The sequence below is a fragment of the Hypanus sabinus genome, chromosome 5 (assembly GCF_030144855.1).
Source record: "Hypanus sabinus isolate sHypSab1 chromosome 5, sHypSab1.hap1, whole genome shotgun sequence".
Taxonomy (NCBI): domain Eukaryota; kingdom Metazoa; phylum Chordata; class Chondrichthyes; order Myliobatiformes; family Dasyatidae; genus Hypanus; species Hypanus sabinus.
Window position 1 is genome coordinate 41,927,215 of NC_082710.1, and position 15,187 is coordinate 41,942,401.

A 15,187-nucleotide genomic window follows, 5' to 3' on the forward strand; every position below is an offset into this window, starting at 1 on the left:
TCTAAAATTCCATGATAATCATTTGTGTTCTGATGCCTGAAGGCAGGAAGTCTGAAATGATGGGAAATTAGGTAACCCACACAAAATGCTGGAGGAACTCAGCAGGTCAGTCAGCATCTATGGAGTTGAATAAAGAGCCGGTGATTTGGGCCGAGACCCTTCATCAGGACTGGAAAGGAATGGGGAAAGAAGTCAGATTTTCAGCATTTACAGAAACTTCTGTGTTTATGATGGACAATTAGGTTGTACCTGGGTCCCAAAGTTCCCTGCTGGTCAGCAATGGTTTGCTATAGCGTTTCAGTTGATGAATAGGGAAGGAGAGAAAAGCAGGACAGGAAAGACGCAGAACACCCTACCAAGACATTCTTGCTCTTTGAAGACCAAAGTATCAGAAAGAGAAAAAAAAACATCCTCAAGAATCTTGGCCGCCAGTGGCCCAAACTTCACTACTAAAATGGTGGGTTCCAATTGCCTCATCCCCCAATCACAGCCCGACATCTTTATATCAGACATTGCCATTATATTGTCATGGAGTTATCTTGAGTTTCCTGTGAAATTAAGCCTGGAATTTAACATCATGTTTCCACCTAGATTGAAGGCAATTACAATATATGGAAAAGCGATCTCATGTAATATTGAATGATCTAATGCTTTCAAAGTCTGTAAAATAGACCATATACTGTATACATTAGAAAATGGAATTCAGGAACCATGCATACGCTAATTATGAGTGAAACTGTGAAAGAATGTTGACTGTAATGTCTTTTATCAGAAACTCAATGGTGCTCATAAAGGTCCTCCCACATAGGTCAAAGGTTTCTATCAAAATACAAGGCCAAAGCCCCCAAACTTCTTGTCAAAAATGTTGGAGCTTAAGATTTGATTTTGCCCTATGAATCAACTTGACTGAAACTGAAATATAAAGGGTTCTGATGTCCTTATATTCTTTCTTTTGCAATCCCTCAGGATCAACGAGACTAGCTTCTATTCTAGGAAAGGCTGAAGGAGGCCAAAATGGGAACTGCAGACAGATAACATTCCACAGATGGTGTATGTTATAGGTCTGAATGAAATCAGAACTAAAAAGATCTTAATTTAAGAGAAGTATTTTTATTATCATTTTTCCTTATTATTTTAAAAATAGATTTTATTCCTAAAATATATATACAAGAATTACCAAACAGTAAAGGGCTTTTGTTTTGCTCATAGAATTGATAAGTCAATACGGTACACGAGTGGCATCATTGAGATATTGCATTCTGTGCACTAATGATCAATGGTCTCATTTGTTCTTCTTGAATCATAGTCTTTAAAAGTTTGAGGGACTGCCCAGACCTGAGCCACTTAGCACCCAGAAGTGACAGGACCTTAGATTCAGTCCTTTCCCACAGAACTTTTGCATTGGCTGCAACAAGCCATCCAGCCTCCTCTCTATGGAATGTCCATATTTATCACTGCCTCAGTGAAGCAGCCAGCATAATCAAAGACCCCACCCATTCCAGACATCCTCTCTTCTCCTTTCTTCCATCAGACAAAGGTCAGCAAAGCCTGAAGACACATACTATCAGGCTCAAGGGCAGTGTCTATCACGCAATTTTAACTCTATTAAACATTTCCCTAGTGTAACAAGTTGGACACTTGATCTCACAAACTATCTCATTAAGATTTTGCAATGCATTTCACTGTAGATGTTACACTTTATTCTGCATTGTTATTGTTTTATATTGCTCTACCTCAATGCACTGTGCAATCATCTGATCTGTATGAACCGTATGTAAGACGAGTTTTTCCACTGTATCTTGGTACTTGCAACAATAATAAATCATCTCTAATTCCAATACAAGCTCCAGTGTATTCCTTAACATCTCTTATTACTGCAGCCTGGGATGTTCCAGATGGCAGCATTCCTTTATGGACTTATTTTCTGATTCATGGACAAAATCAGCTTAAGCGTGATTGTTAAAATGAAAGCTGTTGACATCATGGGGTCAACCTGGATATTTCTTAAATGGCTCCTGCTGAGAACTGATTTTCTGCAGTCTTTGCAGATAGCAGTGTCTCTTTGATAACTGCTTGTAAGTTGCATGTGAACAGGTTTTCTTTGAAGACTGATCCTCATTTGTATTAATGATTGTTACCCACATGGTAGAATACTTGATCAGAATTGACGTTATATCCCTAACAGGGTATGGTAAGCATTAGCTGATGGATTGGTGGATGGATAATTTGTGACCTTATCCATTATTTCTGCTTTTTAACTAGGGCCTCGGGATTTTCATACCATCCTGAATATTTCTTCTCCATTTCAAGTTGTCATGGGCTAAAGGTTCGCAGAGAGTAGTAGAGTTCTTCAAGAAGGATTTGAGCACATTCTTGTATCTTTTACTTTGTCCATCTGCTCTTCCTTCTAGAGCTTGGAATAGAATGCCTGTCTCGGAAAAACAGGAATTTCAGGCAAAGCAATGATCCACTTGCACTTCCTTCAATCTAGAGCACTGCATTCCATGTTCACAATGTAGCCTCCACTGCACTGGAGAATCCAAACACAGATTGGGTACCAGCTGGGACAATCCTGAGCACCCTGTTTTCTGTCACTGTAACTCACCAACCTGCTCCTACTCTGAGAATCAGAATCCGGTTTGTCACCACAGTCTTTTGATGTGACATTTGTTACTTTTTGGCAGCAATGCAGAGTGAAGACATAAAATTACGACAAATTACAAAATAAGTAAATAATGTGAGAAAAGAATAATGAGGTTCATGGATTCATAGACCATTTGGAAATCTAGTCACAGAGGGGAAAACCTTTCTGAGTCATTGAGTGTGGGTCTTCAGGTTCCCGCAACTCTTCCCTCATTATAGTAGTAAGAGTTCCAGATGCCGAAGATCTTTAATGATGGTCACTGCCTTCTCGAGGCATGGCCTCTTGAAGATATTGTTAATGGTAGAGAGGGTTATGACTTTGATACTGATGGCCAGTCTACAACCCTCTGCAGTTACTTGTGATCCTGTACATTGGAGTGCCTTTACCAGTCTGTGATGCCATCAGAGTGCCCTAACAATTTGCACAAGTCTTTGATGGAATACCAGATCTCCTCAAGCTGCTAACCAAGTAGAGCTGTTGGCATACCTTCATCGTGATAGCATCAATCTGTTGAGCACAGAATAGATCCACCGATATGTTGATACCTAGGAATTTAAATTCCTGGGAGGGATTCAAATTTCTGGGGCATTGGAACCAGTTCTGGGGGAGATGGGACTGGTATAAACAGGACAGTTTGCACTTGAGCTGGAGTGGAACCAATGTCCGAGGGGGAGTGTTTGCTACTGCTGATCAGGAGGCTTTAAACTAATGTGGCAGGGGGATGGGAGCAAGTGCAGAGAGACAGAGGGGTGTAAAATGAGGGTAGAAGCAAAAAGTAGTAAGTTGAAATGTAAAAGTGGCAGGCAGGCAATTCCAGGGCAAAAAGCAAAAAGAGCCACTTTTCAACATAATTGTATAAGGGCTAAGAGTGTTGTAAAAACAAGCCTGAAGGCTTTGTGTGTCAATGCGAGGAGCATTCGTAACAAGGCAGATGAATTGAACGTGCAGATAGTTATTAATGAATATGATATAGTTGGGATCACAGAGACATGGATCAAGGGTGACCAAGGATGGGAGCTCAACATCCAGGGATATTCAATATTCAGGAGGGAAAGACAGAAAAGTAAAGGAGGTGGGATAGCATTGCTGGTTAGAGAGGAGATTAATGCAATAGAAAGGAAGGACATTAGCCTGGAGGATGTGGAATCGATATGGGTAGAGCTGCATAACACTAAGGGGCAGAAAACGCTGGTGGGAGTTGTGTACAGGCCACCTAACAGTAGTAGTGAGGTTGGGGATGGCGTTAAACAGGAAATTAGAAATGTATGCAATAAAGGAACAGTAGTTACAATGGGTGACTTCATTCTACATATAGATTGGGTGAACCAAATTAGTAAGGGTGCTGAGGAAGAGGATTTCTTGGAATGTATGTGGGATGGTTTTCTGAACCAACATGTCGAGGAACCAACTAGAGAGCAGGCCATTCTAGATTGGGTATTGAGCAATGAGGAAGGGTTAGTTAGCAATCTTGTCGTTTGAGGCCCCTTGGGTAAGAGTGACCATAATATGATGGAATTCTTCATTAAGATGGAGAGTGACATAGTTAATTCAGAAACAAAGGTTCTGAACTTAAAGAAGGGTAACTTTGAAGGTATGAGACGTGAATTAGCTAAGATAGACTGGCAAACGATACTTACAGGGTTGACAGTGGATATGCAATGGCAAGCATTTAAAGATCGCATGGATGAACTACAACAATTGTTCATCCCAGTTTGGCAAAAGATTAAACCAGGGAAGGTAGTGCACTTGTGGCTGACAAGGGAAATTAGGGATAGTATCAAGTCCAAAGAAGAAACATAAAAATTAGCAAAAAAAAGCAGCACACCTGAGGACTGGGAGACATTCAGAGACCAGCAGAGGAGGACAAAGGGCTTAATTAGGAAAGGGAAAAAAGATTATGAGAGAAAGCTGGCAGGGAACATAAAAACTGACTGTAAAAGCTTTTATAGATACGTGAAAAGAAAAAGATTGGTCAAGACAAATGTAGGTCCTTTACAGTCAGAAACAGATGAATTGATCACAGGGAACAAAGACATGGCAGACCAATTGAATAACTACTTTGGTTCTGTCTTCACTAAGGAGGACATAAATAATCTTCCGGAAATAGTAAGGGACCAAGGCTCTAGTGAGATGGAGGAACTGAGGGAAATACATGTTAGTAGGGAAGTGGTGTTAGGTAAATTGAAGGGATTAAAGGCAGATAAATCCCCAGGGCCAGATGGTCTGCATCCCAGAGTGCTTAAGGAAGTAGCCCAAGAAATAGTGGATGCATTAGTGATAATTTTTCAAAACTCCTTAGATTCTGGATTAGTTCCTGAGGATTGGAGGATGGCTAATGTAACCCCACTTTTTAAAAAAGGAGGGAGAGAGAAACTGGAGAATTATAGAGCTGTTAGTCTGACATCGGTGGTGGGGAAAATGCTAGAGTCGGTTATCAAAGATGTGATAACAGCACATTTGGAAAGAGGTGAAATCATCGGACAAAGTCAGCATGGATTTGTGAAAGGAAAATCATGTCTGACGAATCTTATAGAATTTTTTGAAGATGTAACTAGTAGAGCGGATAGGGGAGAGCCAGTAGATGTGGTATATTTAGATTTTCAAAAGGCTTTTGACAAGGTCCCACACAGGAGATTAGTGTGCAAACTTAAAAGTACATGGTATTGGGGGTATGGTATTGATGTGGATAGAGAATTGATTGGCAGACAGGAAGCAAAGAGTGGGAGTAAACGGGACCTTTTCAGAATGGCAGGCAGTGACTAGTGGGGTACCGCAAGGCTCAGTGCTGGGACCCCAGTTGTTTACAATATATATTAATGATTTAGACAAGGGAATTAAATGCAGCATCTCCAAGTTTGTGGATGACACGAAGCTGGGCGGTGGTGTTAGCAGTGAGGAGGATGCTAAGGGGATGCAGGGTGACTTGGATAGGTTAGGTGAGTGGGCAAATTCATGGCAGATTCAAATTAATGTGGATAAATGTGAGGTTATCCACTTTGGTTGCAAGAACAGGAAAACAGATTATTATCTGAATGGTGGCCAATTAGGAAAAGGGGAGATGCAACGAGACCTGGGTGTCATTGTACACCAGTCATTGAAGGTGGGCATGCAGGTACAGCAGGCGGTGAAAAAGGCAAATGGTATGTTGGCATTCATAGCAAAAGGATTTGAGTACAGGAGCAGGGAGGTTCTACTGCAGTTGTATAAGGCCTTGGTGAGACCACACCTAGAATATTGTATGCAGTTTTGGTCCCCTAATCTGAGGAAAGACATTCTTGCCATAGAGGGAGTACAAAGAAGGTTCACCAGATTGATACCTGGGATGGCAGGACTTTCATATGAAGAAAGACTGGATCGACTAGGCTTATACTCACCGGAATTTAGAAGATTGAAGGGGGATCTTATTGAAATGTATAAAATTCTAAAGGGATTGGACAGGCTAGATGCAGGAAGATTGTTTCCGATGTTGGGGAAGTCCAGAATAAGGGGTCACAGTTTAAGGATAATGGGGAAGCCTTTTAGGACCAAGTTGAGGAAAAACTTCTTCACACAGAGAGTGGTGAATCTGTGGAATTCTCTGCCACAGGAAACAGTTGAAGCTGGTTCATTGGCTATATTTAAGAGGAAGTTAGATATGGCCCTTGTGGCTAAAGGGATTAGGGGGTATGGAGAGAAAGCAGGTTCTGAGTTGGATGATCAGCCATGATCATACTGAATGATGGTGCAGGTTTGAAGGGCCAAATGGCCTACTCCTGCACCTATTTTCTGTTTCTATGTTTCTAAAGCTCTTCACCACTGATCCCCCTCAATGAGGACAGGTGTGTGTTCTTCCAATTTCCCCTTCCTGAAATCCATAATCGTACCTCATTCCTGTCTGCCTCCTCATCACTACCTGTGATTCTGCCAAAAAACAGTGGTGTCATCTGCGGATTTATAGAGGGCTTTTGACCTGTTCTTAGCCCCATAGTTATGAATATAGAGAGAGTAGAGCAATGGGCTAATCACTATCTTTGAGGTGAATTTGTATTGATTGTCAGCGATGATGAGATGTTACCACCAATCTGTACTGACTGTGGTCTTCCAATGAGAAGTCAAGAATTCAGTTGCAAGAGGGAGGTACGGACATGACCTAGTTTCTGCTGCAGAGATCAGAGAGGCAAATATAAGTCAGAGGAACAGCACCTCACCTATTTTCTACATAATGCAGCCTTCCATACTTAATTCTATCACTTAAAATAACCAATTTCTCCGTATCAATCACCTATTTGTGATTTTAGCTCAGACTGCTTTCTGTATTCTCCTTTTTTTCTTTATTTCGCTAAGAGTGGAGGATATAAGACCATAAGACATATGAGCAGAATTACGCCACTTGGCCCATCAAGTCTGCTTCACTATTCTATCATTGCTAACTTATTACTCCTTTCAACCCCATTCTCCTGCCTTCTCCCCATAACCTTTGAAGCCCTGACTAGCCAGAAACCTGTCAACCCTCCACTTTAAATATACGCAATGACTTGGTCTCCACAGCTATCCAAGGGAATGAATTCCACAAAGACTCCACCCTCTGGATAACATCCTCCTCATTTCTGTTCTAAATAGACTTCCTTCTATTCTGAGGCTGTGTCCTCCAGTCCTAGACTAATTCAATATAGGAAACTTCCTCTTCTCATCCCCTCTGTCTAGGCCTTTCAATATTTGATAGGTTACAAAGAGATACCCCCACAATTTTTGTAAACCCCAGTGAGTAGAGGCCCGGAGCCATCAAGCATTCCTTAAATGTTAATCCTTTCATTCTGAGAATCATTCTCATGAACCTCCTCTGGACTCTGTCCAATGCCAGCACAGCTAAGAGGCCCCAAACTGCTCACAATTCGCCCAGTGTAGTCTGGCCAATCCCTTAAAAGCCTCAGCTTCACTTCCCTGCTGTTTTAGTCTAGTCCTCTTGAAATGAATGCTAACATTGCATTTGCCTTTCTTACCACTGACTCAACCTGCAAGTTAACCTTTAGGGAATTCTGCACAAGGACTTCCAAGTCCCTGAGCATCTCTGATTTTTTAAAATTTTCTCCCACTTTAGAAAACAGTTCATGTCTTTATTCCTTCTACCAAAGTGCATGAGCATACACTTCCCTACATTAAATTCCATTTGCCACTTCGTTGCCCATTCTCCTAATTTGTCCAATACCTTCTGCAGACTTTTTGCTACCTCAGTACAATCTGCTCCTCCACCGATCTTTGTATCATCTGTAAACATGGTCACAAAGCCATCAATTTCATGATCCAAATCATAGCCTTACAAGGTGAAAAGAAGCAGTCCCGGTACCAACCCCTGTGGAGCACTACTAGTCATCGGCAACCAACACTTCCACTCTCACAGCCACAGTCCAGGGACTTACAACAGACAGTCAGCTGTCAGCCATTACAGTGCTTGCAAACACAATTCAGCAGCCTTTAGCCATGTCAGTCACACTTCCAGTATCTTGCAGATCCGCCTTTTCTGCTGCCCCAACAACTTCGGCCACTTCCTATGTCCGGACCAGAATCAACCCATAGCAGGCCCAAGTATTCCTCCACAGGGCAGGTATTCTCATGATTCTGATGACAGCAGGAATTTCATTACCCAGTTTGACCTGCCTTTCCAACCACAGCCTGCTCAGTTTGGTGTTGATGTGTGTAACCTGACATACATGGTAAATATCCTGGATGGACCTCCACTCGGCTTGTTCAATGCTCTACAGGAACAAGATTTCCCCGCAGTCCATTCATTCTGACATTTTATTCCCAAGTTCGGGAGAGTTTGTGACCTTCCATTACAAGGTTAGGAGGCTGCCCACCGACTCCTGAACCTGTACCAAGGATGAAGGACAGTGTGGAACTATGCAGTAAAATTTTGCACGCCTGCAATAGAGATGAGATGGATCAAGAGATTCCTCATCACTGCCTTGCAGCACAGATTGAATGCAGGGGTCCTGCACAAGATTGCTGTCAACCTGATACATCGGGACATTCAAGTTGACAACCGGGCAACTGAGTGGTGTAGGGAAAGAATGTCTCGAGTTCCCCACTCTTCGGATCACCATCTATCATCACCCAATACTCAGTGCACCGAGCAGCCAATGCAAGTGGGGCACCCACGCCTATCTGAAAAGGAATGAGACTGGCGCAGGAGAACAAGTCCCTGCCCCTACTGTAGCGATCAAGGACATTTCTGGGAATCTCCTGGTCCCACCTCTCAATGGATTCTCTCACTGGGCTGCCCCCATCTAATGGAAACGCTACCATTCTGGTCGTTGTGAATTGATTCTCTAAGGCTGCCCACTTCAGGGCTCTCCTTAAGCTCCCATCAGCTCATGAGTCAGCCTCCCTCCTGGTTCAACACATGTTCAGGCTGCATGGCATAAAGTTCACATGTCTGATCGAGGACCAAAGTTCACATGCTGTTTTTGGAAAGCTTTCTGTACACGTATTGCAGCCACAACCAGCCTCTCATCTAGTTCCCACCCCAATCTAACAGCCAGACTGAGAGAGTGAATCAGGAGTTGGAGACAACATTCTGCTGCCTTCTCTCTTCCAACCCCATCTCCTGGAGCTCCCAGTTGGTTTGGGTAGAAATTGCCCACAATAACCTCCAATGGCATGTACCCCTTTGAAAACCAGAAAGGATTCTAGTTACTGCTCTTCCCTGACCAGGAGATTGATGTGTGAGTTTCTGCTGTGGAACAGTTGCTCCAACACTACAACCACATGTGGAGACACACTCTGCAGCACACTCAGAAACAACATGCCTGGCTGGCTGACTGGTTCCAGCAACAGGTGAGGCCTCTTAAGCCAGGAGAGAAAGGCTGGCTGGCATCAAGGAATCTTCCTCTGAAGATTGGGAGCCACAAGTTGACCCCACACTATGTGGGACCATTTGTGGTGGAAAAGGCTATTAATAGGTTCTTATATAGTAGATTGCTCCTACCATCATCAAAGAAGATTCACCCAGTGTTCGGTGTTTCCCAGCTCGAGCAGTTACTACCTCCCTCCTGCTTCCATTCACCACACATCCCCTCCCCCCACTTGGTGGATGGTTCGCTGGTCTACACTGTACACATCTCCTGGCATCTCGCTGGGTGTGAGGCAAGGTTCAGTTCCTCTGGAATGGGATGTATACATATCCAGATACATATACAGGTATGGTCCCAAGGAACATTCTTGGGTCCCGGCTGATGACAGCCTGGACAAATCTCTCATCTAGAGGGCACAGGCCTCTGGTGCCCTAGGAACTGCGCCTGGAGCGGTGGGGGGGGGATGTTCTCTGTCACAACCACAGACTCTGTTGCGGGGTCTACGTGCCCACACAGGCAGGCTGCGCAGCACGCTTGGCAACCCCGCTCCTGAGTTCGCACGTTCCAGCTCATTGGGGTTTCCTTCTCTTCCTTCTTTTCATTCTAGTCTTGTTGAGACTTGACCAAAAGCACAGCGACACCTACGCTCCCTGTTTACTTTCATGCTTGTCTGGGGAGGAAGATTACCATTTCAACTGACACTATCAAAGAGCGGTTTGCATTCAATATTAGCTGTTGCTTCCAACCGCAGTGATGGCGTCAACTTTCCTTTTAAGAGCTTTTAGTTAACAGTCCTGTTGGCCCAGTGCTTATTGCTTTTCTTTTCCTTTAAATTCTGTAACAGTTCTTATTAAAGTCAGTGAACTGTTGACCTGCTTCAGTATCTCTCTCTCCGCATTTGGGCTATGTCCAAATGTTTTGACATTAATAATTTCAACAAAGAAAGTGTTTCCTGCAGCCAATCTATGCCAAGAAGCCATTGACAACTAAATTCTGCCCCATCGCATTTGCTAGATCATCAATACTTAAGCCTAGCAATAACAGGCTGTGACTGCAGTGTGGAAGTATACTTAAGGCATTTTATGATATTGCTGTTTAAAGCAATCAATAATTCTTTTATAGGGAATGGATCAGTGCTAGGATAACATCTGCAGAAATTACATACAATCACATGAAAAGCTCCATGAACATCACTACAGTAAGTTTTCCCAGGTTTACAGAAACTAAGCTTTAAGTTGTCTTTGAAATGAAGTGTAAGAATAAATCATATTCCTTGAATTATTAAGAATAAGCAGAGCAGGAGAAGAGATTGAGAAAAATATATTAAATCATCAAACAATTTTTTTAAAATTGCACAGGTTGCTCGAAGAAATTGGGCCATAAAATAGTTATAAAACAAATTATTGATTTTAAATATTTTAAATGGATTGAAAGAAAATAGGATTTCAGAGATCAAATCTAAAAGGAAGCACCAGGTTTGTCAACAGGAATGTCTTCTAAGCAGACTTTAAATATACATGAGTCTAGCAGATCAATCAGTGCAGACTGGTCCGTTTAAGTATGTTAGATAAGGTGAAGTTGCATTTGAGAACAAGCATGATAAAATACGGACTTGCCTCTTGTTCATTCCTCAGCTCCTGTCAATTATTTTCTTGACAGTGATGTGTGGTCACATTCACTTGTATATTTCCTGAGATCCAGTAAACCAAAGTTATAAAATAAGTTTAGGCAAGGAGGTAATCTAATCACAACCATTCAAGTGCAGGTATATATTCATTGCATACAAAATGCGAAATCCAGTTCAAATACAACATTGCATTATGAAAACACATATTTGTCTCAACCTAAATATTAATGTAAGTGGGTAAGAGGTTAATGTTCTTCATCAAAATGATTGCAAGTAAAAAAACAGCCTGGTGAATAAATAGCAAATACTTATGTGAAAACAGATTTAGATGGAGCTACGAAATATACAACACAGAATTATCAGCCTATTGACTTTAGTGAGAATTAGCAGGCAAAGTTTCGGAGGGGCTACTGATTCTCCATTGTATTGCTGTCCAAGACCAGTCACCCCTCTCATATTTACTCTCATGCAAACTGCAGGGGCAGGGACTTCTCATAATTGGAACTGATTTCTTCACAGCAAAATTGTCTTCTTAATGTAAATGAGATAATGTTGATGAACCCACAATATCTGTCAGCTTCTTCGCTCATTTGCTTTATACCACCAGATGCCTCCAAGTTTAATGATGAGAAAAACCTACTGAGAAATAAACCACTCATCAACATTATATCTGAGTTTCCAATCTTATTAACATATTGTATTTTATTCCTACTGAGTTAATTCACGGTATGATCTTCCAAGAGTGCTGTATGGAAAAGGTCTCCTTCCTTTAATATACCTGCTGATGATGTACACATTTTCATTTTCCTGTTTCTGAATCAAAATCTAAGCCATTGAAATTGCTCGGTCATTGGAAAACCTTTACATTATTTTGAAGGTCAGATAAATTCCCTGGAAACTATTAGCTGGACTATTAATTTATTTTGAACGTTGTTTCCAAACTGTTCCATTGACTGCAGAAGATGCTTTTCCCTTCCCTTTTGTGCACATAATAATTAATACGGTTGATACGCACTCAGTGGCCACTTTATTAGGTATATTTGTACACCTGCTCGTTAGCATAAATATCTAATCAGCCAATCATGCAGCAGCAACTCAGTGTATAAGAACATACAGTCATGCTTAAGTGGTTCAGTTGTTCAGCCCAAACATCAGAATGGGGAAGAAATGTGATCGAAGTTACTTTACTGAGAAATGATTGTTGGTGCCAGATGGAGTGGTCTGAGTATCTCAGGAACTGCTAGTCTCCGGGAATTTTCAAGTGTAGAGTTTACAGAAAATGGTGCAAAAGATTTTTAAAAAATCGAATGAGCAGCTGTTCTAAGAGGTCAGAGGAGAATGGCCAGAATGATTCAAGATGACCAGAAGGCAACAGTAACTCCAATAAACATGCAGTACAAGAGTGTTGTGTGAAGAGCATCTCAACACCTCTTAGCTTGAAGTAGGTATACGACAGCAGCGCAGGGCCTCCTGTACCTAATAAAGTGGCCACTGAGTGTAAAAATGCCTTGAAAAAGTATTCAGCCCTACAACTATTTTCACATTTTACTATCTCATTTTCTACATTTAAAATATATTGAAGGAGGATGTTTTGAGATAATCTACAAAACATTACGCATCATGTCAAATCAAAAGAAAAATTTCAAAACCTGTCAACAATGTACTAAAATTTAAGAACGAAAATTGTGGGGCTGAGAAAGTATTCATCCCTTTGGTAATTACTATGGTAACTGTTGTCAGGTGCAGTATTACGTTACCAACTTACCCAATTTGTTGACTGGAGAATTACCTGAATAAAAACCCACCCTCTCTGTAAGATCCAACAACAGGGTAGACTTTCAATAGACCAAACCAAAATGAATCCAGAAGTGCATTCAAGGTAAATCAGGGAAATGATAATAGAGAGATAATAGAGTGTCTCATTCAAACAAGAAGACATGATTTGAGAGTTAGGGGGCAAAAGTTTAGGGGTAACACGAGGGGGAATTTCTTTACTCAGAGAGTGGTAGCTGTGTGGAATGAGCTTCCAGTAGAAGTGGTAGAGGCAGGTTCGATATTGTCATTTAAAGAAAAATTGGAGAGGTATATGGACAGGAAAGGAATGGAGGGTTATGGGCTGAGTGTGGGCCAGTGGGACTAGGTGAGTGTAAGCACCGGCACAGACTAGAAGGGCCGAGATGGCCTGTTTCCGTGCTGTAATTGTTATATAGTTATATAGAGTGGGTGGCTCTGCTGCACAAGAAAAGAAGGCAAGAAAAAGAGTGGCGGAGTTGTTGTGGTAGAGGGTTCCATGGTAAAGGGAATAGAGAGGAGCTTCTGTGGCTGCAAACAGGACTCCCGTATGGTGAGTTACCTCCGGGGTGCAAGGGTCAGTGATGTCTCAGAGAGGCTGCAGGGCATTCTGAAAGGGGAGGGTGAGCAGCCGGCTGTCGTGGTGCATGTAGGTACTAACGATATAGGAAGAAAGCAGGATGAGGTCCTACAAGCTGAATTTAGGGAGCTAACAGATAAATTAAAGAGTAGGACCTCAAAGGTAATAATCTCAGGATTATTACCAGTGCCACATGCTAGCCAGAGTTGGAATAGCAGGATAGCTAGAATGAATATGTGGCTTGAGCGGTGGTGCAGGAGGGAGGGTTTCAGATTCTTGGGGCATTGGAATCACTTCTGGGGGAGGTGGGACCAGTACCGTCTGATCGGTCTACATCTGGGCAGGGCTGGGATCAGTGTCCTAGGGAGATTGTTTACTAGTGCTGTTGGGGAGGCTTTAAACTAACAGGGGGAGGGGAACCCACACAGAAAAGAAGCGGGAAGTGATGCAGAGACCAAAGCTAGAGTTAGTGAAGAAAAAAGTAAGAGTAGAGTGCATAAAAGTAAAAAGCAAAAATCACATAGGTCACTAGATTCTAAAAGGACAATGAGTATAAGGGCACTTTATCTAAATGACCGTAGTATTAGAAACAAGGTTAGTGAACTTGTGACACAGATCAGTACCAAGGCATATGATTTAGTGGCCATTACCAAAACCTGGTTGCAAAGTGGAGATGACTGGGAATTAAATATCCAAGGGGATCAGGTAATATGGAAAAATAGGCAGGAAGGCAGAGGAAGTGGGGTGGCGCTCTTAACTAGAGATGAGACCAGGGCGATTGTGAGAGATGATATAAGATCCACGGAGCAGAATGTTGAGTCCACCTGGGTAGAGGTTAAGAATAGTAAATGAAAAAAATCACTGGTGGGTGTTGTCTATAGGCCACCTAATAAAAATATTGCAGTAGCAGAGACGATTAACCAAGAAATAACTGAGGCTTGTAAGAACAGAACAGCAGTTGTCTTGGGGGATTTTAACTTCCACATAGATTGGGTGAATCAGGGTGGTCAAGGAAATCATGAGGAGGACTTCATAGAGTGCATCTTGAGCAGCGTGTTAGTGAACCTACAAGGGAAAGTATTACCTTAGATTTAGGCCTGGGCAATGAGACAGGTAAGATTAATGATCTTGTAGTCAGGGATCGTCTTGGAAAGAGTGATTATAGTAAGATTGAATTTCGCCTTCAGATGGAGGATGAAATAGATCTAAAACTAGTGCATTATGCTTGAACAAGGAAGACTACAATGGGTTGAGGGAGGAGTTGGCTAATGTGGATTGGGAGCACAGGCTATTTGGTAGGACAGCTGAGGAACAGTGGAATACTTTCAAAGAGATTTTTCACAGAACTCAACAGAAGTATATTCCAGTCAAAAGTAAGAACAGTAAGTGTGGGGAGAGTCAGCCTTGGATAACTAAGGAAATAAAAGATTGTATCAAATTAAAAGCTCATGTGTACAAAGTCGCAAAGAGTAGTGGGAGACTGGAGGATTGGGAAAACTTTAAAAAGCAACAGAGAACAACTAAACAGAAATAAGAGTAGGGAAGATAGAGTATGAAAGTAAATTAGCACAAAATATAAAAACAGATAGCAGAAGTTTTTATAAATATATAAAGTGGAAGAAGGTAGCTAAAGTCAACGTAGGTCCCTTGGAAGATGAGAAGGGGAAATTGATATTGGGTGATAAGGAAATGGCTGAGGCATTGAACGACTATTT